At 37.7% G+C, this 25,406-nt stretch overlaps 1 long non-coding RNA gene across 1 annotated transcript; it reads right to left on the bottom strand.

Annotated features, from left to right (window-relative positions):
* Positions 1–1,375: 1,375 nt before the first annotated feature.
* On the bottom strand, positions 1,376–23,905 carry LOC124160701. Its single transcript, XR_006865227.1, has 5 exons — positions 23,820–23,905; positions 23,204–23,555; positions 16,989–17,098; positions 4,156–4,246; positions 1,376–1,700 (listed from the first exon to the last, which is right to left on the bottom strand). It is a non-coding gene; the product is annotated as an uncharacterized LOC124160701 (long non-coding RNA).
* Between the last annotated feature and the right edge of the window lie 1,501 nt (positions 23,906–25,406).

The raw sequence follows: 25,406 nt of genomic DNA, 5'->3' as shown, positions 1-25,406 counted from the left end.
CTTTTTTAGTGCGTGGAGGTCAGTGACCTTTCGGGAGACGAGGTGTAAATGAACTTAATGGAGTTACTAGGTGGGTGGCCTTTTGGTGGTGAGAGGGGAAATGATCTTATGGGAGTGGAGAGTTCAATCTTAAGGATAGTGTGGTTAAATGAACTTTTGGAGAGTTAATAGGGATTCGGTCAATGTACTTTGGGAGAAGAGAGGTCAATGTCTTTTATGGAATATAAAGGTCGATGATATTTTGGGATGATAGGTTTTGAAATCATGGGATTATGTTCCCCTGAAAAATGGTGGTCAATGAATGAATTTGAGGATAAGCATGTAAAAATAATAGAAAAGCACAGTACTTAAAATATTAATTGACGCAACGCTATTTTTAGAGTAAAAACAGAACTCTAAAGTTAATGTGAAGGTATAATAGTAGTTACTCCAATTCTATTCTGCACAGGTACGCATCCATCATGAACAAATTTCGGTAATATAGTTGTCACCATAATGCTCTGACGAATACTTTGGAGGCCAAGGGAAAGAATGGAGTTGAGAGGTGTTAGACCTTTCAAAATTGGAGAGGTCAATGACGTTTCAGGACATGACAGAAAACCATCAAAGATATTAGAATTAATTTTTTTAAGAATTAAATATCAAATGTTCATTTAAAAATTATTCTTCTCCTTATAGAAAACATAAGAAGAAGAAAACAATGCAACAATGATAATGCAAACAATATTTGGAAAAACTCATTTTAAGCCACAATTTAATGCATTGGAATACAAAAGTTTAATTATTTGGCATTGCAAAAGCCAAATACATAAAAATAAAATCAGTAATATTATATTAAAATATATTTCTTGCAAAGGATTTATAAAATAAATTAATAAAACATTATAAACGCAACAAAATCACACGACCAAGACATTGGATAAAATTATATCACCTTACATTTACCGAGTATATAGAATATACCGCAATGCTAAAGATACCACACTGCTTTCGCCAGAGGAGATACCACACCATCAGGAGTTTTCAGGCAGAAATAATTAATAAATGAAATGGCATAGACATTCCTCTGTTACTCCCCCTCCCCACGTAGAGGGAGCAGTATGGATTTGAGGGGGTTGGAGGGTGGGGAAGGATAGTTAGGAAAGGAAGGGACAGTTAGTGTTAGTAATACTACTACTACTAACTACTAGTAATACTACTAACACTACCACTGCTACTACTACTACAGCAAGCACACAAAGTCACTCACGCACTCACTCACATCAAGCAAAATGCAGCATTCACACAACCACCATACCAAATACCTATCGCAATGGTCACCGAGATTTAAAAAATCCGAGGTAAACCTAAAAATGTTGCTCCTGACCTTTTTCGACGATCTAAGAACTAATTTGGTATTTCTAACGACCTGGTAGATAAGCTACGCATGTAGACGACCTAATAACTAAGTCAGTACTACCTAATGTCCTAGTAGACCGAGTCCTACTCTCCTGCCTAAATACTACGAAAAGCTGTAAAAAACACATTACAGTATACAAATAACAATAGAGCACACAGCAATAAAAAGCACGTAAATAGTCAGTCCACAGTCCACTGATGAACTTAACACAACTCCAGGCCTTCTGCTTCATTTCTTCAATCTTGTGTTCTTCAGTTCGATGCACTCTTGTACAAGAAAATGCAGTTTTCAGCAACGTCACCTTGACCAAAAAAATCATCTATTATACTCACGATCATATTGAACATCTCATCGCCGTTAGCCCTCCGGTAAGTTATTTAAGAGAAAAATATCTAACGATAGACAGAACTGGTCATTACTGAATAATGATATTATAATCAATTCATCTAATTCATCACGACCATTCACTCACTCATACAAATGTTTGGGATGAACAAGACGAGATAGGACAAAAAGTTTTACAAAGACCCCCCCCCCCTTAAATCGTCTGAAACCCCAGTAAATATCATGAAAACACTACATTTCCCATTATATATCCGTCTATTCACTTATAATTGAGTATGGGGATTAGTTCAAAAATGGCCACCAGAATCCAATGGCAGCGCGACGATCAGATACACATAAAACATCATTGTAACATATTTGTTTATGTAAACATAGGGAGAAAACTTTGAAAAGAAGGCAAAGGATTTAAAACGAAAAGATAGATACACGAATTAAAACGAAAATATGATGAAGATAAGGTAGGAAATTTACAAAGTAATTTTTTGAAGTCAATTTCATAATGGATTCTTTCCATATGAACAAAAATTTGTTTGGCGTTTATTCGAACAAAAAGAGGAGATATATAAGATATAAAATTGCTCATTGTTTTTAAAACTTTACATTCCTGTCCTCTTGCCGATTGCAGTCGAAAGATTTCCAAACAAAACTTTCATAAAAGATAGTTAGGTAAAATGATTTTATTTTCATTGATTGTAATGGCAAAAACGTTTTATTTTATGAGCTCTTTTTCCGTTAATATCCTTTTTAATGTGCAATGTTATCATGTCATATCATGTTACCAGAAGATTAAATTGCGCATTTTATTGGATGTTAAAGCCGTTTGGAGATGTTTGTGCATACCGTCTCATTAAAACTTTAAAGAGAGGTGGTATCATTCTCGAACATGTCAATAATCTTTCTATAATATTCATCATACTATTCCCAATTCATGCGAAGGATTTCCAGTTAGCGTCTTTGCACTAGATATTGACATTCAGTTTTTACGTAATTCTATTGTGAGTATTAATCTTGCAAAGGGAAACCGCAGTCAATCCTTATTCATATTTCAAGAAATTGGTTGAGTAATGGAAAAAATTTTAAGAAACGTTTCTTTTATTCATAATGGAAACCGATAAACCCGGTCGATAGAGTCTGTTATTCTGCGTGGGGGGACATGTTCAATACCATATACAGGCACATTTCTTCTTCGATGTTTCTGTATCTATTTTGAGGAAACCTACATTTAACTCATAATTTTATAATTTTCAATCAGAAAAATGGTTTTCTGGGTGACAAATCTTTCATCGGCTCACGCGACATGGGGTTTATTCTGCGTTTGATCTTAGTTGTTTTATCAAACTAATGGGTGCCATAATGATAGTATTTATCGGACTAATTTTATCAAACGTGTTTGGTAAAAGCAACAGAAATGTTCAATGCTCCATATGATTTCAAATTGCGATGAGTTTGATCAGAAACTGGTATTTTTATTTATACTTTTTGCAGTTTTACTTTCTTTTTGTAATGCTTTATCAAGTAAAATGTAGTTAACTGCAGTTCATTGTATTTCGTTAAGTTGTTATGTTAAGATTTGAATTTAGTGTTTGTAGTGGAATATGCTCTCAACATCTTTTGTATTTGAATTGAATAATATAGAGACTTTTTCTGACTCGTAGAAATTTATTTTATTTTTAAGTCACTCAGAAAAACGTTTCAATAAATGAAATTTCTTAACAATGTTTACTTATTAATTAATTAATTATAATAACTACCTGAAGAAAAAAGAACTAACAATGAAGGATTTGTATAAATCGCATCACTGCCAATGCCCGTAATAAAGACGAAAAATGAAATAAGTACAAATGAAACAAAAACGAATTAGGATTAGGGGAACGAATTTTGTCTACTCGGAGGAAGAATAACTAGCGATGGATTAAGCAAGAGGGACATTATTAGTAGAATGCACCGTTGAGAAGAGCATCCTACCAAAAGAATGGTCCATTTACATTGGGAAATTTAACTAAAATTATGCTTCAATACAATGCATATAGCAGGTAATGAAGGAGGCGAAAGAGAAAAGAAAAGGTAGATGAGAAAATAAAAGGTGACAGGAAAATTGATTGAAGAATTTCGTCGAACTATTTTTAAGATTGCTGACTGGGTATGACGATGTATAAGCCTTAGTTTGAATATAATTATAAACAATAACGAAAAGTCATAATACAAACATAGAAACTTACGAACGGAAGATGGAATTTTCAAGCTAAATTTCTGTGCAAGTGAAAGTCCTGTATTAGTACTCTGCAATGGATTAGCGTGCATACAAAAACTTAGTTCAAAAGACATAAGGGAATGTAGGAAAGGGTGACACTGAGCCAATTCTCCAAGGGCTAAAATATATTTTTCAGTAGAAATGGAAATAAATTTCCTACCTTGAGGCAATGGCGTCCTTCATTGAATGTCTTCATAATCCACAGCTGTCTTTTACCCCGCTTTTCCTTTACTTCCGGGGATAAGTTGCAACTGTGAAGATAAAAGTGAATATTTTAAAAGGTAGTCTGCATTGTAACGCTAAAATTACTGCAAAAATGGCATTTTATACTCAAATACATGTGGTAGCTTATTAGAACAATCATGATTGATCTAGTATTGCTACAAAAATGATGTTACTAAAACTTAAATGCTAAATATATTTTTCAGGTATTTAATAACTATACTCATTGTCTAAACAATTGGGGAACATTTTTTTTAATATCATGTACGTTAAAATTTGAAAGGAATTGTATGCGACACAAACGTCACGACAAACATGACATAAGTTGGCTCAAAAGCGTTGTATCTTCCCTTAATTTTACAAGATTAGTATTGTTTCAAGTTTGAAAGTTATAATCGCATAGAAAAATTAATTAAAATGCAATACAGTCTTACTATCAGATGATAGCGCCAACTATAACAAGCATGTAATTGTATATATAAGGCGAAGATTCCGTAGTAGTGAAAATTTCTTTTATACTGATAGTTTCTCGCGGCTGAACTTAAAGCCACCGAGTGCGTCCACCGGGTTGCGGATAGTGGGTCAACCTCTAGATATAGAGGTTAGCTGCGAGATAAGCGAGTTCTCTCGTCTAATATGCAGTCGTTGACAAAAAGCGGCGGTAATCCGAGGTGGTATGGGTCTATCCCTGGGTGAGATAGGCCATATAAATGATGCATTAAACCTGTGAAGATACCGTGACTTGGCGATGAGAGGCCGCCAACAATTATGCCTCACATCACCCGAAGGAGAGGGCAGAAGCTCTTCTTCATATGAGTGAAGGTGGATACCACGGCGGTCAGTACAGCGTCACTCATTGCACTTCAGGCGTGGTAACATATACTTTAACGGCTGTAGTACTGCGATGTGGAAGGCAAGGGGAAACCACCACATTATTATCTCGAGGAGTCGCAGTTACTCCAACTTTAAACTATCTGACATGATGGAATTCTCTCAGGTAAAAAATTCCCGAGGTAAACTAGTCCCCCATTCGGATCCCCGGGCGGGGACTACCCGAGCGTGTACATCGGTCAATTGTGATAAAGTTATGAGGATAGGTACATGGAACGTGAGATCACTCAGGACTTGCGGTAAGCTAGAAAACCTTAAAGTGGAAATGGAAAGAGTGAAAATCGATGTGCTAGGAATCAGCAAAATGAAATGGCCAGAGGAGGGAGACTTTTGGAGTGGAAGCTCTAGGATTATACATACAGGATCCCTGAACGGTAATGCTGGGGTTGGGATAATGCTCAGAAAGAGCGCCGGAATGCGTGTGAAAAGCTTCCTACAGTACAATGAAAGGACAGTTATGGTAAAGATAGAGACTAAGCCGGTAGATAACGTAGTGGTACAGGTCTACATGCCTACGACAGACTACGAGGGTGAAGAAGTTGAAGACGTCTACGATGATATCAAGGAAGTAATCAAACAGGTAAGGGGTGAAGAAAACCTTATTGTTTTAGGTGATTGGAACGCTGTCGTCGGCGAAGGCCAGGATGGAATAATAACCGGAAAATATGGATTAGGAAATAGGAATGAAAGAGGAGAAAGGCTCCTCGAATTCTGTACAGAACACAAATTAGTGGTTGCAAACACCCTATTTAAGAATCACATGCGAAGAAGATACACATGGAAAATGCCAGGAGACAAAAGACGATTTCAACTAGACTATATTTTAGTGAAGCAGAGGTTTAGGAACCAGATAAAGGGCTGTAAAAGCTACCCGGGGGCAGATATCGACAGTGATCATAATCTAGTGATGATGAAATGCCATCTGAAATTCAAGAAATTGAAGAGATCAGCAAAGAACGCCTGGCTAAAGGAGCCGAAAAATCAACAGGCTTTTAAGAAGTAATGGAGCGCAAGATAGGATTAGACCAGTCTGAAAAATCAGTTGAGAATAACTGGACTAACGTAAAAAGTGGGTTTCAGGGGCCGCTAGAGAAGTTCTAGGGAGAAGAAAATGTGTTTAGAAAAAACCATGGATCACGGATGAAGTCCTAGACCTCATTGAAGAACGGAGAAAGTATAAGAATACGAATAATGAGGAAGGACAGGCTTGCTACAAGAGAATAAGGAACGAGATTTTCCGCCAAGCGAGGAAAGCCAGAGAAGCGTGGATGAGGAACGTATGTGAGGACGTACAAAATAACCTCGTACAAGGGAAAGTGGAAGCGGCCTATAGAATAGTGAGGAACCATTTCAAGGAACGAAACACAAAATGTAATACCATAAGGGACAAGAATGGAAACATTCTAATTGAATACGAAGAAAAAGCCGAGAGATGGAAGGAATACCTGGAGGAATTATACAACGGAAGCAAGCTTAGCTCAAAAGTTATCGAAGAGGAAAGTGAAGTTGAAAAGAATGACATTGGAGCAAGCATCTTAAGATCGGAATTTGACGCTTCAATAAGAGACCTGCGAAAGAATAAGGCCCCAGGAATAGATGACATTCCAGCAGAGCTATTAAAAAATGCAGGAGAAAAGGTCTTAACTCAAGTGTATAAAACTATCTGCGATATGTACTAAACAAGAGATTTACCTTGTGACTTCGAGAAGAACATCATCATTCCCATACCCAAAAAGAATAGAGCTGAGAAGTGCGAAGAATTTAGGACCATAAGCCTGACGACACATGTGTTGAAGATTCTGACAAAAATCATTTACAGGAGAATAGAACGAAGAGCAGAAGAATTCCTGGATGAGGACCAATTCGGATTTAGGAAAAGCAGGGGCACAAGGGAAGCAATTTTGGCACTCAGGATGCTCATAGAGAAGAGATTGGAGAAAAACAAACCGACTTTCATAGCATTTGTCGATTTAGAGAAGGCATTTTATAACGTGGAATGGAATTCAATGCTTAGAATTCTGAAAGAAATCGGCGTACTCTACAATGATCGTAGAATTATTCATAGTTTGTATAAAAACCAAGTAGCTGTGATCAAATGTGGACCAAACGGTGCAGAAGCAAGAATAAGAAAAGGGGTGAGACAAGGTTGTGCGCTTTCCCCTCTAATTTTTAATGTTTACATAGAGAAAGCCATCAATGAAATCAAGGAGAAAGCTTCGGGTGTCAATATCCACGGAGAAAAAATTAGCATGCTGCGATTTGCTGACGACATAGCAGTCATAGCCGAGACAGAGAGGGATTTAAAGAAGATGGAAAGGACAATGGCCAGATATCAGCTGAAAATCAACAAAAAGAAGACTAAGATATTAGTTTGCAGCAAAAGAGAGGAGGCTAAAACAAACATCAACCTAGGAAAGCATAAGCTTGAAGAGGTGAACGAGTTTTCTTACCTGGGAAGCCGAATTACCAGCGATGGACGGAGCAAGAAAGAAATACACAGTAGAATAGCGCAGGCGAAGAGGGCTTTCTACAAAAGAAGAATCTTCTTACAGCTGAAAATACCAGCATAGAAGTAAAGAAACACTTCATCAGATGCTACATATGGAGTATGTTTCTCTATGGAAGCGAGGCTTGGACGTTGACAGCAGCAGAGAAGTCAAGAGTGGAAACATTCGAAATGTGGTGCTACCGAAGAATGATGAAGATAAAATGGATTGACCGTGTGAGTAACGAGGAAGTGCTAAGAAGAGTGGGAGAAAAGAGAAACCTCCTAAAAACCTTTTGCAGAAGAAGTTATCTTAGTTACACACATTTTGAGGCACGATGGTCTGATGAAGACAATCGTTGAAGGACCAGTGGAAGGGAAAAAGGGCAAGGGACGGCCCCGAATGAGTTATATAGGACAGGTTATAAAGGATGTAAAAGAGAAGAAATATGTAGCTATGAAAAGATTAGCGGATAGGAGAGAGAAATGGAGAGCTTCGTCAAACCAATCTTAGGATTGTTGACTAAAATGATGATGACTGATAGTTTCTATTATTTTTTATGAAACGATGAAAATGTTTTATTTATCACGTCTTGATAGCATGGTCAGAGAAAAACTTCATGATTATTCATTGCCACGCGGAAGATTTTACACCGCATAACAAAAAAATTATCAACTTTGATTCTCAAAAGAGAAATCTTGCACCAACCTGCCACCCCACCTCTCCTATCAAGTTATGTGCCCGAGTGTCCAACCACCCGACGCGGTGATTAGATGCGGAAATTTGTTCAGCATTAGTTATAGTTGAGAATATTTCGCTAAAGATGAGACGACATTACAGTTTTCTACACTTGCATAAATTATAAATTCCATATAAGTGTTATTTTTTGATTTTTTAATGTGCAAATTACGATTTTATTCATGAGATATATGTTACGGACTCAACGATTGCGCTGGCAAGTCAGAAGCTTGTCTCGGAAAGCGCGCAGCTGCAAGGAAATAGTCTTATTCTTGTAAAACCCATATCTTACCGCAATGCAACCGCATTTTGCTAATCACATTCTCCTAGGTCTTTCATAGCTCCCATCAGCTCAAACGTTGGAAAGAGCTCAAGAGTGGCGGCGGGCACTACCCTGCCTACCGCGGGTATCCTGCCTACCCTGCCTACCCTATTGTTACCGTAAACCCTACCTCAGTCTTACGATATTTATCTAGCGTTTAAAAAGTTTTCTACTGAAAGCATAGCTGTCCGTTTGTAGAAATGCCGCTAACTGCTTTATTGCCTCGTTATATGAAGGGTCTTTGCCATTTTGAGGATCGCTTATCTTCGATACAGGTGATTTCTACGAGGTGCCTCGCACGGGGTTTTCCACAAATGCTGCTTCCCAATTGATTGAAAAATATTCCTTTCACGATTTTACCGAGCAAATTAGTCAACTTTTACTAGTAAGTGCCAAATGATCTCAGTGCTTGTGCTACGGAAGCGAGGAACCAAGGTCTATTTTCCCTAGAGCGTGAGATTTCAGCATTGAGGACGAGCTACCACTACTGGAGGATATCTCGCAACGATAAAAAGGTTCCTATGTTTTCCAAGATAAATATCTCACTGATTTCGTGTGTTGTATTAGGCAGGGAATTATACTCTAATTTCGATTTTCATCCTTGATGATTCAGATTGTTGATATTTCGGATAAGAAAAATTGAACGAATGAAAGTAACACGAAAAGAAATACATGACGTTATTGTTAATGGAAGTGGAAATTCGTTGTCCTCAAAACGTAAATCTGCCGTTTAATATCTTCTCAATAAGTTTAACAGGGAGCAGGAAGTGAAGACGAAGGAAGTAATGCAGAATTTCATGAACAAATACTTTTTCAATACGCATTTCCATAAATGGGACGAATGCAAGAGAACCAGAGACAGGTTAGAAAAAAAACGTCGATGTTGGTTAGAGAAGGGTAACCTGACATGCATAATAATCTCCTTGAGACTCCTTGCACAGTTTGTAACCTATTATTGTTTAACGTATTCGTATTGGCTTTACTTTCCTCCTAGGCGATTTTAAGTCACTATTGCTATCTAATTCCTGGTTTTTCTGGGTAAAGCAGCAAAGAAGGCCTAAGAAAGACTTTAAGAGGTCTAGTGATAGGTCCAACATTAAGAGCAGAAAAGTGACTGGTTTGAGAAAGCAACAGCAGCTAAGATATCGCTAGCCACATCTATGACACTGCGCTCGCAAGGGAATGATGCGGCAGCGAAGATAATCATGGAAATGACCACGACCACCCCCACCCCAGGGAAATGGATATTACAGAGATGGAGGAAAATACCTACAATTCAAAATGAACTGACGCCAGAAGAGGCTATTTCGCTGATTGTTGATGGCAATTTAACAAAATTTCTATCCAAAATTATTCGTAAGACTGCCAATGTCTGTGGGTATCAGCTTTATCCTACTTATGAAAGGGCTAGACGAAAAAAAAATCTTCATACCCAGAAGGGACATCAGTGGAAGAAAAAAATTTGAAGTGGACCTTCAAGGGCTTCTGAACCACACAGCCCCGCGCATCATAGCATCAATGCCAAGTTTCATTGATGATCACGGGGTCAACTTTTCTTTTGAATACAATAAAAACTAGTTCTGGAGCTGGTGAACTTATTCTTGATGTTTTCTTATGATTTAAATACTTTTGTTAATTAATAATGGTTCATATATAATTTCATGTTTATCATTGCATTTTCAAAATGTAAAATGCTTGCGAGGTGATTTCTGATGAGTGTTATATCAGAAAAAATGATGACACAAAGTTCGACTATTAATTAACTTTTGTCTTGAAATGCAGGTTTCGGCTCTCCCACAGAATTTTTTCATCATGTTCTGTTTTATTGCTTCTTTTCATCGGTGTTAATAAAAAAATATTTCTAGCTTTAACTTAAGTACCCATTGCTTTTCGCATCCAAGTGTGATTTTCAAGCAAGTTAGCTGACATATATTGTTACATTTTATTAATAATTAATTATGTTAGTTGAATATATTTGACGTAAGTATATATCAAATGAGAAACCTCTCCATTCTTCGTTTGCCACCCGTTTTTCCTTTCCTTTTCGAAAACTGCGAGCGATGATATCTTCACTACGTAAAAAGACTACATTCCGTTAAAATAACATCATAAATACAATTCAATGCTGAAATTTTATTTTTTTATTTTGTTTTATTCCCAAACCACCGAATACAGCTCAAATTGAGACATTTTTTATTGAGTATTCAAAAAGTTTAACATTATTTACACGAACAACCAAGACCTGGATAGGGGAAACCTACCCAGGCGGGACTCGAACCCGCGATTTCTTGAATGGCAGGCGAGGACATTACCCAGCCGCCACCGAGATCGGCGGCGTTATGTTGACGAATGCCTGTTTACATAATGAAGATAACATCGCCAACAACGGAAAAGGTGTAAACTCAAAAGGACCTTCGCATTCACAGGCCTATTTTTTCAGCGCATGAGAAAGGAACCAGAAGTTGGCTTCTACTATTTTTAAATGGCTCGCCGCCACTTAGGTGTCACATATCAACTCCGACTGCGACCCCTGTTCCAGCGACCCATATCAAATTTATCCTGAGTATCAAATTTTTCCTCGTAGTCGTCGCGGTTGAAGTTGGGAGGGGACTTGCCTTCCCCCCCCCTTTCCCTCCCTCGCGACGCTTCGGCTTCCGTCTCCATACCCCGGCGCTGCGGCTAGAGGCCTTCGTGAGCCGTTAAATTGGGAAATTCAAACGCTAGGGCGCCCCCTTAAGAGGAAAAAATAATTAGATTCAGTTCAGAATGATCATCTGTTTCAAACAACAATCTATAAAGGGTCTGACCTGTTGCAAGGTATGCTTCAAGTTTGTCAGGAAGAAATAAGAAGTGCAATAATTACAGCAGATTATGTGTCGGTTATCACTAGAACTACCGATGGAGTCATTTTGACTCCTCGCGATTTTTATTTCTCTCCCCTGACTATAATTTTCCGAATTCCGGCCTGCGATTCCGTGACTTTTATTCATTTTTGACACAAAATAAGGCTTTGCGATCAAAATAGTTCTAGAAAGTAAAATAGTACACATTTTTCAAAATTTACCTTTAACTACCAAACGGAGTCATTTTGACTCCCTAATGTATTTTGCTTGTCTTTTCGCCAAATAGTAATATTTGTTCAAGAGTTTATTTCTTCTTATGTAAATAATTAATTCAAATCTATTGATGGCTTAAATATATAATTATTTCGCTTTTAGGCCAATATTTGCGAGACTTTGAAGGCATTTCTAATTTTACGGGTCCGTCTTTGGAACTACAAACCATATGAATGTCCTCATATCATTTTATCTTGCGATAAAGTGGTGAATATGCCATTCATATTGAGTATTTTCAAATTCATGTGTTAAGAAGCCGTCGTGTCTGCCCATCCTCCCTTACCCCTCCCTTCTCCCCACCTGTAAGACTCGCACAGCACAATACTGTATACACCGTATTGTGCTGCAGTGCTTTTATTTCAGCCTTGACTACGTGGAAGTTGATTTTCAAACCTGAAGAAGTACCTTTGTATCCTTCCATTGACATAATGATGAACCAGGGAAATAAATCAGTAGAATGAAATAAAGTTACTGTCCTAGCATTGTCGGCTCTGACAGCGCTGGCTGTCGCGCGTCGTACAGGAAATCCGTGCGCTGTCCTTTGCATTAGTGAATCCAGTGAACTCTCGAGTGGACTGTAGAACTCTTGTGAAGTAAGGCTTCCATTTTTTCTGACTGGCAGTATGACCAGAAGAAGTAGGCTAAAGCGTGAATAAGTCCTTTCTATGCTGCATTCTATACCGGAAGGTGAATCGGAATGCGAAAAGGAAGAACATTTCGTCTCTGACGAAGTCGAAGATTTTATCCCTCAAAACGTTTCTAGCTAGTCTGAAGATTCAGACAAAACACGTGCGAAGGATATGCAGTAATTTACATTTACTTTCCCTTTCATAAGGAGTTATAAAACAAAGATATTATATACGATTATTTATTGATTCGTTTATACTGACTCACATAAAGCGATGTAAAATTGTGGAAGCACGCAAGCAAAATTATGAAGACTTTACTCCTTCCGATGGGGAGCTAGATGTATGAATAGCCATATTTTATATATCTCTCTATTGCAAGTATTTGGTCAAATGACTGGGGAATACCATTTTCTAAAATGAACGACTGGGAACCGGTTTGTAAAAATTTTGCACTATCTAAGATTTGATGAGAAATCAAATCGATTCCAGCAGCTCAAAGCTGTCAAGTTTGCCGTCTTTTCAATAGTGTAGGATAGATTCACAGACAATTACATTGATTGTTACAAACCTGATCCGTACATCACGGCTGTTGAACAAATTTTCCCCAGTAAAATCAGGTGTATTTCACTCATTACATTCCTCCTATGCCGGACATATACGGCCATGAATATTGGCTAGCTGTTGACAAGGATAGCAAATTTCTTGGAAATGCCTTCCCTTATGATGGAAAAGATAATTCACTTCATGCAGATTGCCGTTTAGTAATACTGAAAATAATGCAACCGTTTCTGAAAAAATGGAAAAATTTTACTGTAGATAATTACATTACCTTAGTCAAACTCGCTGAACAGCAAAAAAGCTAGGGTACTAGTGTTGTGGGAGAGGTAAATAAATAGAAGAGAAGTACCAAAAGAAATGAAATCACAAATATACCACAAGAGCATATACTCAACGATGGCCTATCCACTCGTTGGAAAATACTTCCGACTTAGTAGGTATTCATGGATAGTGTACAAGGAGACTAGGTTCCAAAAACATTTCGCGCAAGACGCTTTTGAAAAAGCTCGATACAGAGTTGGCTAATACTCATATTAGATCTCGACAAAAGCGTGGCATGTCCAATGCTGCATATTCTTCTAACGGGATTCTGCAAAAAAAATATTTCCAGGCAAAACCAAGGAGCAAAAAGAATCGATCTGTTGGGAATTGTATGACCTGCCAAAAATCTTTGTGTGAGCAATTAAAATGAACGACAGTTCTTGAACTGTAAAACATCTTAGACAAATGCGTGGCTTATCAAATGCAATTTTTACTGTATTTAATTATCTTCCCAACTTCCATTAAGCCTAGGTAATATTTTTAATCATTCAAACATGATTATAATGTGTTGAAATGTCTATGTTTGCTGTTTAATCCAATTCCTCTGAGAAAATCCTATTAAAACAACATAGCATGTAGGAAAAAGAATTTCAAAGCAATACTGTCGAATCTCGAATTTTAAAAAAATATATAATTTTTTGTTAAAACCACGTCTGAAATATTGCAATAATAAACAAAATCGATAAACTAAAGCAATTATGAATAAAAACAGAGATAAACTGGAAAAATAAACAATTATAAGGTAAGAGTCAAAATGACTCCATTTGGTAGTTCTAGGAGGGGTGTCAAGTCCGGTATTTCTAGTGTTATAGCTGATGAAACCACAGATTTATCCTCGCTGTATCAAACGGTGGTTTTATTTCAATATGTTCTTCTAAATGGGAAACCGACTGAACAATTCTGGACATTTTTAAATCCCAGCGACCGTAGTGACTTTAGCTTTGTCCGAGAATATCAAAAAAGTGCTGACTGAAGTAGTTCCGGACAAAAGAAAACTAGTTTCACAGAGTTTAGATGGAGCCAGCGTATTGAGTGGTCGTCACTCTGGAGTTCAGGCCTTGGTAAAAGAGGACTATCCTTTCGCGCTTATGTGCATCGCAACGCACATAAGTGACATCTGACTATGGCTCAAGCTACAAGTTAGAATACTCTGGTGAGAATATTTTTCGCTGATATAAATGAAATTCCTACATTTCTGAGGTGGAATTTTTAAGTAGATGTTTGTTGAAATCCTTTATGCGCACAAAGAGTCATCATTGGAATGGTTGGAGCAGATTGAAAATAGCAGTAGGCAAAGTGGTGCTATTTCTCTAGCAAGAGTATTACGCCTTAGGATTGAACAGCCAGTTTTTATATTTTGGTTTGAAGTCTTTCATAGAGTCTTGCCACACCTAAGTATAAGGGAGATTGCATCACGTTCATGTATACCTTGGAACACTACCTATTGTACCGAGGAACACAAGTTAGATTGGAGGGAACAGCAACGAAACGCGTGAAAAATGAAATCAATTTGTATTATGTTAATTAGATTTAAAAATAAATTAAAATGTCGCCTAAAGAAAATTAATGTAGTTGGATAAAACTCAATTTTAAAATAAAACTCCCTTCAAGAACAAGAAGAGATATCTTACGTTAAAGAGCCGACATATGGTGGCATAAAGTCGTCTGTGAATACACTTCAATCCAGAGGAAAAATTCCAGGAGTCTTAAATCCAATGATAATCTATTTTATTGTACATATAACAGATATCTCCTATGAAATCATGTTCCTAGGTACACCATGTGCTTGTTTCCTTTGGTACAAGACGTAAGTAACCATTTAGAATTCCGGCTCATTTTTCAGGTTAATATCTTGCGCCTGATAACAAAACAAAAATTGTTGTTTATCAGAAGGTGCTTGACGCAAGACATTGAACCCGAATGTGTAGGGCACACCGTGGTGCGTTTACGCATGCAGCACGTTTACGCAGTGCATTTTTTACAAACGGAGATACTATAACTAGCGCGCCTAAAGTCAATTGATACGAATACTGCTTCATAGGGGCTTTTCTTACACGATTTTCAGCATCAGGTGTTCGTCGGTCTAGCCTTCCGTTTACCTGTGAACGGGCCTAGTTTACGCAAGAGACTTAGGCCTAAAAACAACTTTTTTCCGGTTAATAACACAAATAGCCAACTACTGAATGCGTATAATTTTTATTTCATTAACAGCTTTATAAAACCACAATGCCCAAAATTTCTTAAGTCAAAACGTAGGAAAATTCATTGAAAAAACATCCGTGTAACGTGCTCCGATCCACCCTATGTAGATTCAATAAAGAAAATGTTTTTCTGACAGGCAATTTTGATACTCATTTAAGTACGTAGTTTTATTGAATTTGTATCATTATTTTATTATAATAAATCAAATATGATTAAAAACGATACAGCCGCTCTTGATTTATAAATGGTGTAACTAAACTGTAAGTTCATTGATTGTTAGGCGGTACGAAGTTCGTCGGGTCAGCTAGTTAAATCTAAAATACCATATAACCTATTACTAAATTACCAAACCTATTACTACTCACCAATGTATGTCAATTTCACCTGTGGTACGATAACCACTGCTGGTGTGATAGATTTTTGGTAAAGCACTACACAATATGCAACTAAAAATTGTTACTTTTCAGCGTCAAAAACATCAAAATAGCGCCTTCTTTGTAAACGTAACCCAAATGAACTCAAATTGACCTGTGCTACTCTCTAGCGCATCTTTCACGTGATAGCTTACTTTAAAGCCCCTAGGTCGAATCACTTGCAGATAGTTCCTAGTGTTTATAGGTACTATCGCCTTCAAAAGTATGTAGACACCCAGGAGTCCCGCTTAACTGATGGGGCTGGGTCGTGAAAACTTGTGAGGTTGGCACACATACAACTATTCTTACCTCCCCTGATTATTTCTTCACAGTGAATGAATCTGAGTTTAGAATGTGGTAGCGTAGTCATATTTTAATATCTTTAGTCGTTTATAAATTCAGTAGTAACTTTTTCTTGAGTCATATGCTTAGATTATGTCGATGTTCAGGAAGTCTCCTTTAGAAAGTGAAAAAAGTGCAATAATTTCGGATTCGAACCTCCCAGAACTCTACCGCTACTACCGTGCACAGTATAGACCTACTCGGCCACGAAGCGTCGTATTGGTAAGAGATAAACGGGGAGTCCAAATATGAATCTGAAGATAGGGATATCCTGCCACGGATCCCGAAAGAAAACACTCTGACGGCCCACAGTGGGCGGAAATCGAAAAAAGCTTGACAAAACTAATATCTTCGTTATTATTCAACGTAGATCCACGATTTTTTCGATCTCAAATTATTTTTACCTCCTTAATCCGAATCGAATGTTATTTTTGCTCTAGAACGATCAGGGGCCTCTCTAAAATAAAATGGCGGAAACAGTAAAAACTCCCTAATTTTAATATTGAAAGCGCTGCAGGTTAGATGCTTATTATATTCACAGTAATATACCCGATTATTGGTAACATAAAACCCTATCGGCATCTAAAACATTATGAAACATTTTCTATTATATTCCAGGATAAATTATGCTCTTCGAACTACACAGGGTTTTGTTAGCCTATAGCTAAAAAGTTATACAAAAAGGAACTGGTTATCAGTGCATGGGAATATTTAAATATAGATAAAGATATAAAGTGAGTAAATTTGACTTACCACATTTTCCCCAAGCTTCACCTTCCATGCAACCTCATCGCAACTCCCCCACAAAACCCCACTCATGTCACGGAATTGATTCGCTACATCAATATTAGGTACTCGAAAACCTGAAAAAAATGAAGACCAAGTTCGCATTAGGGGATGGAAATATCAAATCACAAAAAGATTATAGTTAGCATGAAGCATTGCTTAAAGATGGTGGCGTAATGTGAGGCTACAACAGGAGCAGTTCATGCCAACGACCTCGAAAGAGAATCGTTTGGAAGAAAGGAAATGCCGAATAAATAGGATAGTTTCCTTCATCAAAGAGAACGAAATACACTGATTGCGATTCGTTACCCACCATTAGTGTATTCATAATATACAAATTATTTGGGATCAGAAATCCCAGTTTAGACGAATGGCAATGGTCAATTTCTGCCTCATTTAAAAAGGCCAGATTGGCGCCCATGCGATTCCACTCCACGTGACGTCACAGGGACCTAGTTTCTATACAAGCAGATAGGAGTTTTACATTGTCTGAGATTGCCAATGCATGCATGAGGCACAGAGCTCAGGGAAACATCTCTTAATAATCACACATTAAAAATGCCTAAGTTCGGAAAGTTCCCTTCGTTTGATAGGGGAATAATAATCCTTATTTAAGCCAAGCGCTACCTGCTAGCAGGGTACTCAACTACCTGCTAGCAGCCTGCGTCGTATCAGCGCTCAAGCCTCGCCCCAAGGTCACCTCACACGCCGACAGCTGTAACCAGAAATACGTCACACGGACTTTTCCCATCATTCCTACTTAGCCGTCGCGTTATCGCGCTCCTGAAAATTTTCACTTTTCATTAAATAGCGAAAAATAGATATCGTCATTCGAAAATCTAAGAGCGTGAAATGCGCACTCCAGGAGTAATAATCTTTCGATGTCGGCAATAAGAAAATAATAGGAAACCACCCTATTATATTCAAGGTTACGGCACTTCATATAATGGGCTCATCAAATTTAATTACCAATTTTTGTGGAGAATTAATTATTACACTGTGGAAAGTCAACGCTAAATTAAGAAAAGTTAGAAACATAGGTAGCACATTCATAGGCGGATCTAGGGGGGCAGGCACGGGGCTCGTGCTCCTCTCCAGACCCTTAAAAAATATGGTATTTTTAATATGGTCCCATTATCATTGCGTTCGTTTTGTATAACGAGGTATCCTTGTGACCCCCCCCAGAACAAAATCCTAGATACGGCCCCTTGTACGGCCCTTGCTTGTGACCCCCCCCCCAGAACAAAATCCTAGATACGGCCCCTTGTACGGCCCTTGCTTGTGCCCCCCCAGAAAGAAATCCTGGATCCGCGCCTGAGCATATTTGCTATATCGTAATGAAATTGTGGATTGCAATTACTGAGACATATATAAAATACAAACCTTTTAGGAACTATTTATATAATAACTCACTATATATACAGAATAAAAAATAATTCATTATAATTATATATATACAAAATAATAATTAAGGTCGAATGAGCGCTGATGACTGGCAACTGAAGCAATCGATGTGACATAATGGGGAATTCCACTGAAAATGGGTGGTTATGCAATAAAAAAGTATCCTCCAAGGAAAAAATTATAGTGAAAGCAGTTCTTTTCTAACATGCGTATTATTCGCATAATTCCACTTTGAAAATCGTATAGTAATCTTGCGCTTCAAACGACCCATCGCCATATTGGCTGAGCGTGACGTCAGAGTTCAGTAAACAAAACGTTTACGTGGTGCCAGTAGACTGTTTTCCCTAGTTTTAGAAAAATCTATGTATCTCTCATAGCATATAAATATATGCATCTCAAAGCAATGTGTAAATGACAGTAGGTAAATGAGATACAAAACGAGCTCTAGATTACTATCGAACGAGATAGTTCATTTAATTTATTTTACGTTTCAATTTCCCGGCTTCTCAACTCCGCGAAATCTTCATTACCGGAGAAGAAATAAGCGACCATGAATTAATCTACCTTCAAAATATTCCTAGAATGCACCTTCACGAAGTCGGATTCAGCCATCGCGCAATGCGTGCATCGTAAAGTCTTTAAAACAATTCGCAACTGTTTTTGACACACCCTCAATGTTATGAATCAGTATCGTCGTAGCTGTGTTTGTTATGGTCGTTACTGTTTGTTATTGCCATGGAGCGAATCTGCTTACTCGCACTCTGACGTCACAGGACGTTTTTGTAGCGCGAAATAATTTAGTGATTTTCGCGAACTTTAAAGCTCCGTAATAACAAGAATATTGAGAATTATGAAGTAATATTTTGCAAACCTTAATGGCTTCAACTTACTTATCGAAACATATAAAAAAATAGATATTTTAATTCTATGATAGCACCTCATTTGGACACATCAGTGCGCTTATTATTATTACTAATCAAACATCGCGGCAAGTATGATACGCCATTCAAAAACTTCTATTCATCATCCGTTTGACATTCGTAAAAAGGTGAGAGTAAGTTACGAGATTACTGAAAGTAAGCTAACGGATAGTCATCGAGATCATAGGTCTTGCAAAATGAACTTTAAATTTGATACTCTCAGGTTGAAAAACGATAAACGAAATGATAAAACTGCATTCAGGTTACTCTTCAAATGCATACAGACTACATCGAAATTCAATTAATCATAAGTAACGCATCTTACATTCGAAAATCATTACGTATGCAGAAATTAAAGGAAGATCTAACCAGTTAAATCATTGAGTATTGGTCACATTAAATCCCTTAGGCAGCAAATCCGCAAGGAAACATGGACCATTGCCGAAATACTTATCACGGAATAAATTATTTTGATACGAAATCCAGTGCTGAGGAATAAACGCAAGGATTCTAAACAGAGAAAATATTTCCCTATCGCAGGCATTCTTTAAAAGACTACGCTAATTTTAAAATAGGCACATTTCTCGCATGGTATCATATGCCGAAACGTGAAGACGGAAACCGTAATAAAAACTGTTTTTTTTTCAAAATGGTAGTCACTCTCATAACGATTGCTTAAAAAATTTGAATAAATCGTATTGGCGATTCCTCCTCGACGTGAGGGAATTGAAAATGCACGGATAATGGCCTGAAAAGTATCACCAAAAGAATAGGTTAGTAACTCACCTCTTAACCCGAAGACAGCTTGCCGTTGCTTCTGCACATTATAGCTCGGTAATGTCAATAACATGTTCTCACGTACCTTAGTCAATACCACTGCTTCTTCCCTTCGTATTTTTGTTGATTGATTGTATTCTCGCTCTATTATATCCTCGGTGCCCCGGAATGAGACGGTGATTTCAATGAACGAATAAACGGCTGAAGCAGTCCAGACAAATATTGTTACCTTGCACAAATATGACTTCATCGCAAAGGCGGTTGGTGAGGGAATGGGGGTGTAATTTTGGTCTTCTCGGGTCCATTCAAATGCAAAAATGTCCGTCTCTGACGTGGCTAATTATGTAAAATTATTGCCTATGATATTGGATGGATATTGGGTAGCGGAGATTGCGAATAGATACAGAGGAGTTTGAGAACGATAAGAACGTTAGTAGTCGCACTATGCGGTGAGTAAAAAAACGTTAAGTATAACTGTTCGCATTTGTGCATGAAATTGCTCCCCTATAAAATACACGTTATTGTAATTACCACTTGTGTTCGTGTGGCCATCGATGTTTAAAAGGCATTGCGGATTTAATTTTAAACACTTCCAAATTGGCGGGAAGCAACATCAAGCATATAGTAGCTATCATTCAATACCAGGCTTGTATTAATCCCCTAGTGATACTACAGACTACTTATTCTTCGCAACTACGTAGTATGTCGGTGACAAAGAATTGCATTCTATAACTCGAGATTTATGAATTAATTTCCTAAATTAATATCGGCTGCGAGGGTACTATTTGTTACTCTCATAATGCCTCCATTATGTTCAATCGCAAATACAATTCTGTATGGCACACGTAAATTATCTCTTATCTTATGAATTATTCAAGCATAAACGTAAAAACCTCATCAATCCCATTATAGAACTTTCAATTGCAGCAAAGATCAAAATTCTAATGGTATAGATCAAAAGACAATTAAATAATTAATCAGTCTAAATGATTCTTATATTAGTCTTTCATGTGAATGTCGATCTAACGAAGATTCGTGGATGAAATACAATAAAAATCCACTAGTACTCTTTTTCTGTTTATTCGCAGATTCGTTTTCGAGATAGCATTCTCAAACTTGCGGCATTGCAGATTGAAGTAAGCTGATGTCGCCGTCGTAATACGAAATGGATTGCAAAGTGATTAATTACGACCAGCAGTGGAGCCTCTTTCATCAACTCAAGATATAACTTTCCAGCGTGAGATGATACTTCAAGAAAAATAAAAGCACTTGTGATGGATACGATTTCTCTCTGAAGTCACTGTTGATGGTTGGTCTTCACACCGCCGATTCGTTCTCGAGGTAAGTAATGTCATGTTTATCACTAGGATTAACCAGTTTTTCATGGCAAAGATGTATGGCTTTAATCAATTAAATTGCCGTTATTATACATTAATCGAATTACGAATGGCATATTGGATGGGATCTTAATTTAGCTTGAATGTCTCGTGTTCCTGGTAGCCAAGATCACTACATCACATAGTGGCGCCGTCTCCATGGGGCCTGAGGGGGTCCGAGCCCCCTCAACAATTCGTCATGGTTGTGAGGAAAAAATGTGTCAGGCTTGTCGATTTTCCCCGGAGAGTCCAGATATCGAGATTTGAGTTATCAGGGTGCTAATGTTGATCATATGACTCTTCTTAAATGCTTAAAAAACTTAAAACTCACTACTTATAATATTTTGTAAGTCGGCATCCCTGACATTACATATGTTTTCATGTTTCAACGGTGCATTGGTAAGGGGAGTAAGCATATCTACTTCCCCTAACAAAATACGTTTCTCACGTCAACCCACTTTTTTGCTGTGATGATTCATTTTTTCCATTCTCTCTCCCCTAATTTTTACTCAACTAACGCCAACTTGGACTCAAAGGAACTTCCCTGGAGTTTTAACCGACGCAAGAATGACGACGCATAAATGCTGAATCTGTTTGTGTGTGAAGATATGTACTCAAGTTTTGAAGATTATTATGTATTTCAAGGCATCGTAATTAAACTAGGTGAACCCTGTAACAATTCTTCATAATGCCATACAAAAGTATAAGAGACAAATATACTATTAATAGCAATTGAACTTTACTGAAGATTGTACTTTTTCAATTCAGTCCCGCGATATAAAAATATAACACTAAAGCCAGGTTTAACAGAAAAAAATACATTTTCAAAACTACGCTACCTGATGTCCAAGAATTAAATGTCCGCTCATTATGTGATTTAGGAGAAAAATAGGAAAGCTATATTAAGCCTTAGAAAATCATCCATCTATCAGTATTGTCGGTGAAATCGAACAAAGACCCGGTCAAACAAGGGCTTGACGGTTGACATCACTGCCTCAAATGGGCTGGCACGTCAATGTTACGAGAGCGTAATGAAAAGAGGGGAGGAATTTATCTACTTCCCCCAACTAACTCTAAATACGTTGCTCACGTTAATGCACTTTTTCATGTTGTGATTCAGTTCTATTCTCCGCCACCCAATTTCACTCAACTCATGTCAACTCGGTATGCATATAACCTTTTAGACTTTAAGAAATAACGTTTTTTTTTGTTTTAACTAGCCGCTTAACCGCATGACTGCTGAATCTTTTAGAGCGTAAAATATACGATTTCGGACATTTCGAAGTTTATTACTTATGACACAGTATGGCACAGAATTATGGCACCGTAATTCAACTAACATAAGTAGAATCTACAACAATTAGTGCTTTTTCCACAAAGAATTACGAGGGCAAATATTGCATTTAATATCTAATGAACTAATTTTAGAATAGTATTTTTTCTTCAATTTTATCCCACAATACCACAAAATCATGCACTATAAACCCAAATATCTAAGAAAATTTAACATTTTCAAAAAGACGCCGTCCAGTGTAAAAGAATTTACATCCGCCTCAGAAAAAGTGGGCGCAACATCTGGTTTAAACCAGATTTTGCACCCTCTTTTTCCAATTGGTTTCAAATAATTGTCAGTCAAAATGTTGAAGCTACATATTGAATACAAGAGGAGAAGGAATAAAGAATATACCAAGAAGAAAGAATATACCTTATATTCGATGACATGACCATCGGTAGCAGAGGCAGTCCATCAGGTGTCCATCGGAGATTCCCCAAAATACATGCATGTTCACCAACACTTCACATCCTCAACATGATTTTTTCGTTGAAAACTTCACACTTTCACTTCACTGTATAGCTAGGTGAACACTCGATCCTGCCATTGGGTAATACAGTAGAGATATTCACATTATATCCAGAAGACACGCATTCTACTAACATTGTGGCCGACGCTGTGTGTAGCTGAAGGCTTGAAAGAGAGCGATGGAAGCTTGTTTCTAAGCCAGTACTGTCATGCAGTCGATTGATAAATTGAGTAAGTCACTCCTTTCTCTTAATATCTGGAAAACAAAAAATCCTAAAGCTATTAACCCGAAAAATAAATTGCACCGACGATACTATTCATCCATTTACATGAAAAGAACAAATGGTAAAAGTGGACATGTAATGTGTACAAATTAAAGCCATTCTACGAAACCTGTTTTATGACAGATAAGCAATTAAATATTTAAGGGTATATCATAAGTATGTTCCTAACGTGCAAAAACATAAAGACATAATACGCGGAAACAGTATGGAATGATAGGTACGAGTAAAAGACATACCTCAACTCTTCAGCAGAAGACCGCCCATCTCTCACCGCCAATCGAACAGCTGTGAGACATATGTGACTTCACTATTACAGAATGCCTACTAAGGGGAAAATTCGAATGCGATGCCTTGCTTCTTACTTACAGCTACTGGGGAATTGATGGGGAATGTTGGGAGTGTTGCCTGGCGCGAATAGCCCAAGGCAGAGTCAAAAAGTGTTGAACTGAATTTAAGTCGAGGTGCATCGCGAATTCTGACGGGTGGGTTTCGGTTTATGCATAGTCGAGCGAGCAAGGCACGGAGTTGGTGGCAAGGGAGAGGTAGGTAGCGAAAGAGCGTCGGCGAGGACGAGGGTGCGGAAAGTGACTCAGGGCGCCACCCGCTACGCAATTTTAAGAATGCGCTATCGCTGCATAAATGGACTGCTTTGCAGTGGCGTAGTCAGGGGGGGAGGGTTCGGGGGGTCCAGGACCCCCCCCCCCCCGAAATATAAGAACATAATTATTTTCCTTCATAAAAGAAAAAAAAATATTGGAAAATCATGAATTTAAAAAACATTTCTTTAACAAATGAAGTTTTTTCGATTATGAAAAGTGTTATAATTAGTTTAAAACCCATTACTTAGTATCCTGTTTTTCAAAATTTCCCCCCCTGGTTTTGGACCGCCCCCCCCCCACCCCCCGCCCCCCCGAACGAAATTCCTGGCTACACCACTGCTGCTTTGTGTTCTATCTGTATTTAAATTTCTATGAGAATATTCAGAACAAGCTACCAGCAGGGGCGGCGTCCTGGGGTGACTGGGGACCCTAGGCTGGGGTTCATGATGGGACCCCCCCCCCTCAGCGTAGGATCCCCACCAAAGGCGTACCCAGGATCATAACTAGGGGGGGGGGGCAAGCCATCGGATTTATGAGATTATATCCTTGAAAAAATAGTTTTATTTTAGTTACATATCTCATACTAATAAAAATCATTTTTCGTGGGTTTACAGAAATTTTTTTGAATACTTTCGTTTCATTTCAGTAGGTACTGATTTTGCTTAAAGACTTTTGCAATTTTTGTTTCTAGGGGGGGCAGCTGCCCCCCCTGCCCCTCGATGGGTACGCCTCCGAAAATTTTTAGGAGATTGAATGCCCGGAAATAGATTTTGACGCTATTCTGACTCTTATAAATTGGACAAATTTAAAAAAATAAGATTTCGTAAGAAAAAATACAATGAAAAGTGAAAACTTCACAGCGCATGAAATTTAATTATGCATTCCTGTTCTGTTATCTCTTTGTTGAATTTGTTCCTTGAGAATGGAGTGAATTTCTGAAATTGGAATAAAATTGGCCTGTCATGGGATCAAAATAAAAACTTGGTATTTTTAATAATGCATATAGATTAAAAATTATCAGCAATTCATAAATTTAGATTTACGATATTTACAGTAATGAGTATTTACATTACACCTGCCAATTATAAGTCTTTTTGTGTGAGACAGATGTATAGGGGGAGAAGTCGGGTCCCCCTATACAGAAGCTATATAAGGGTACTGTCGCGCTCCCATGGGTCGAGATATACAGTATGTAAAATCAAAGATTCGAGTTACCAACATGTA

Source organism: Ischnura elegans, chromosome 6 (genome assembly GCF_921293095.1).
Source record: "Ischnura elegans chromosome 6, ioIscEleg1.1, whole genome shotgun sequence".
Classification (NCBI taxonomy): domain Eukaryota; kingdom Metazoa; phylum Arthropoda; class Insecta; order Odonata; family Coenagrionidae; genus Ischnura; species Ischnura elegans.
The sequence above is the reverse complement of the archived record's forward strand: the minus strand, read 5'-3'. Positions and strand labels throughout refer to the sequence as shown.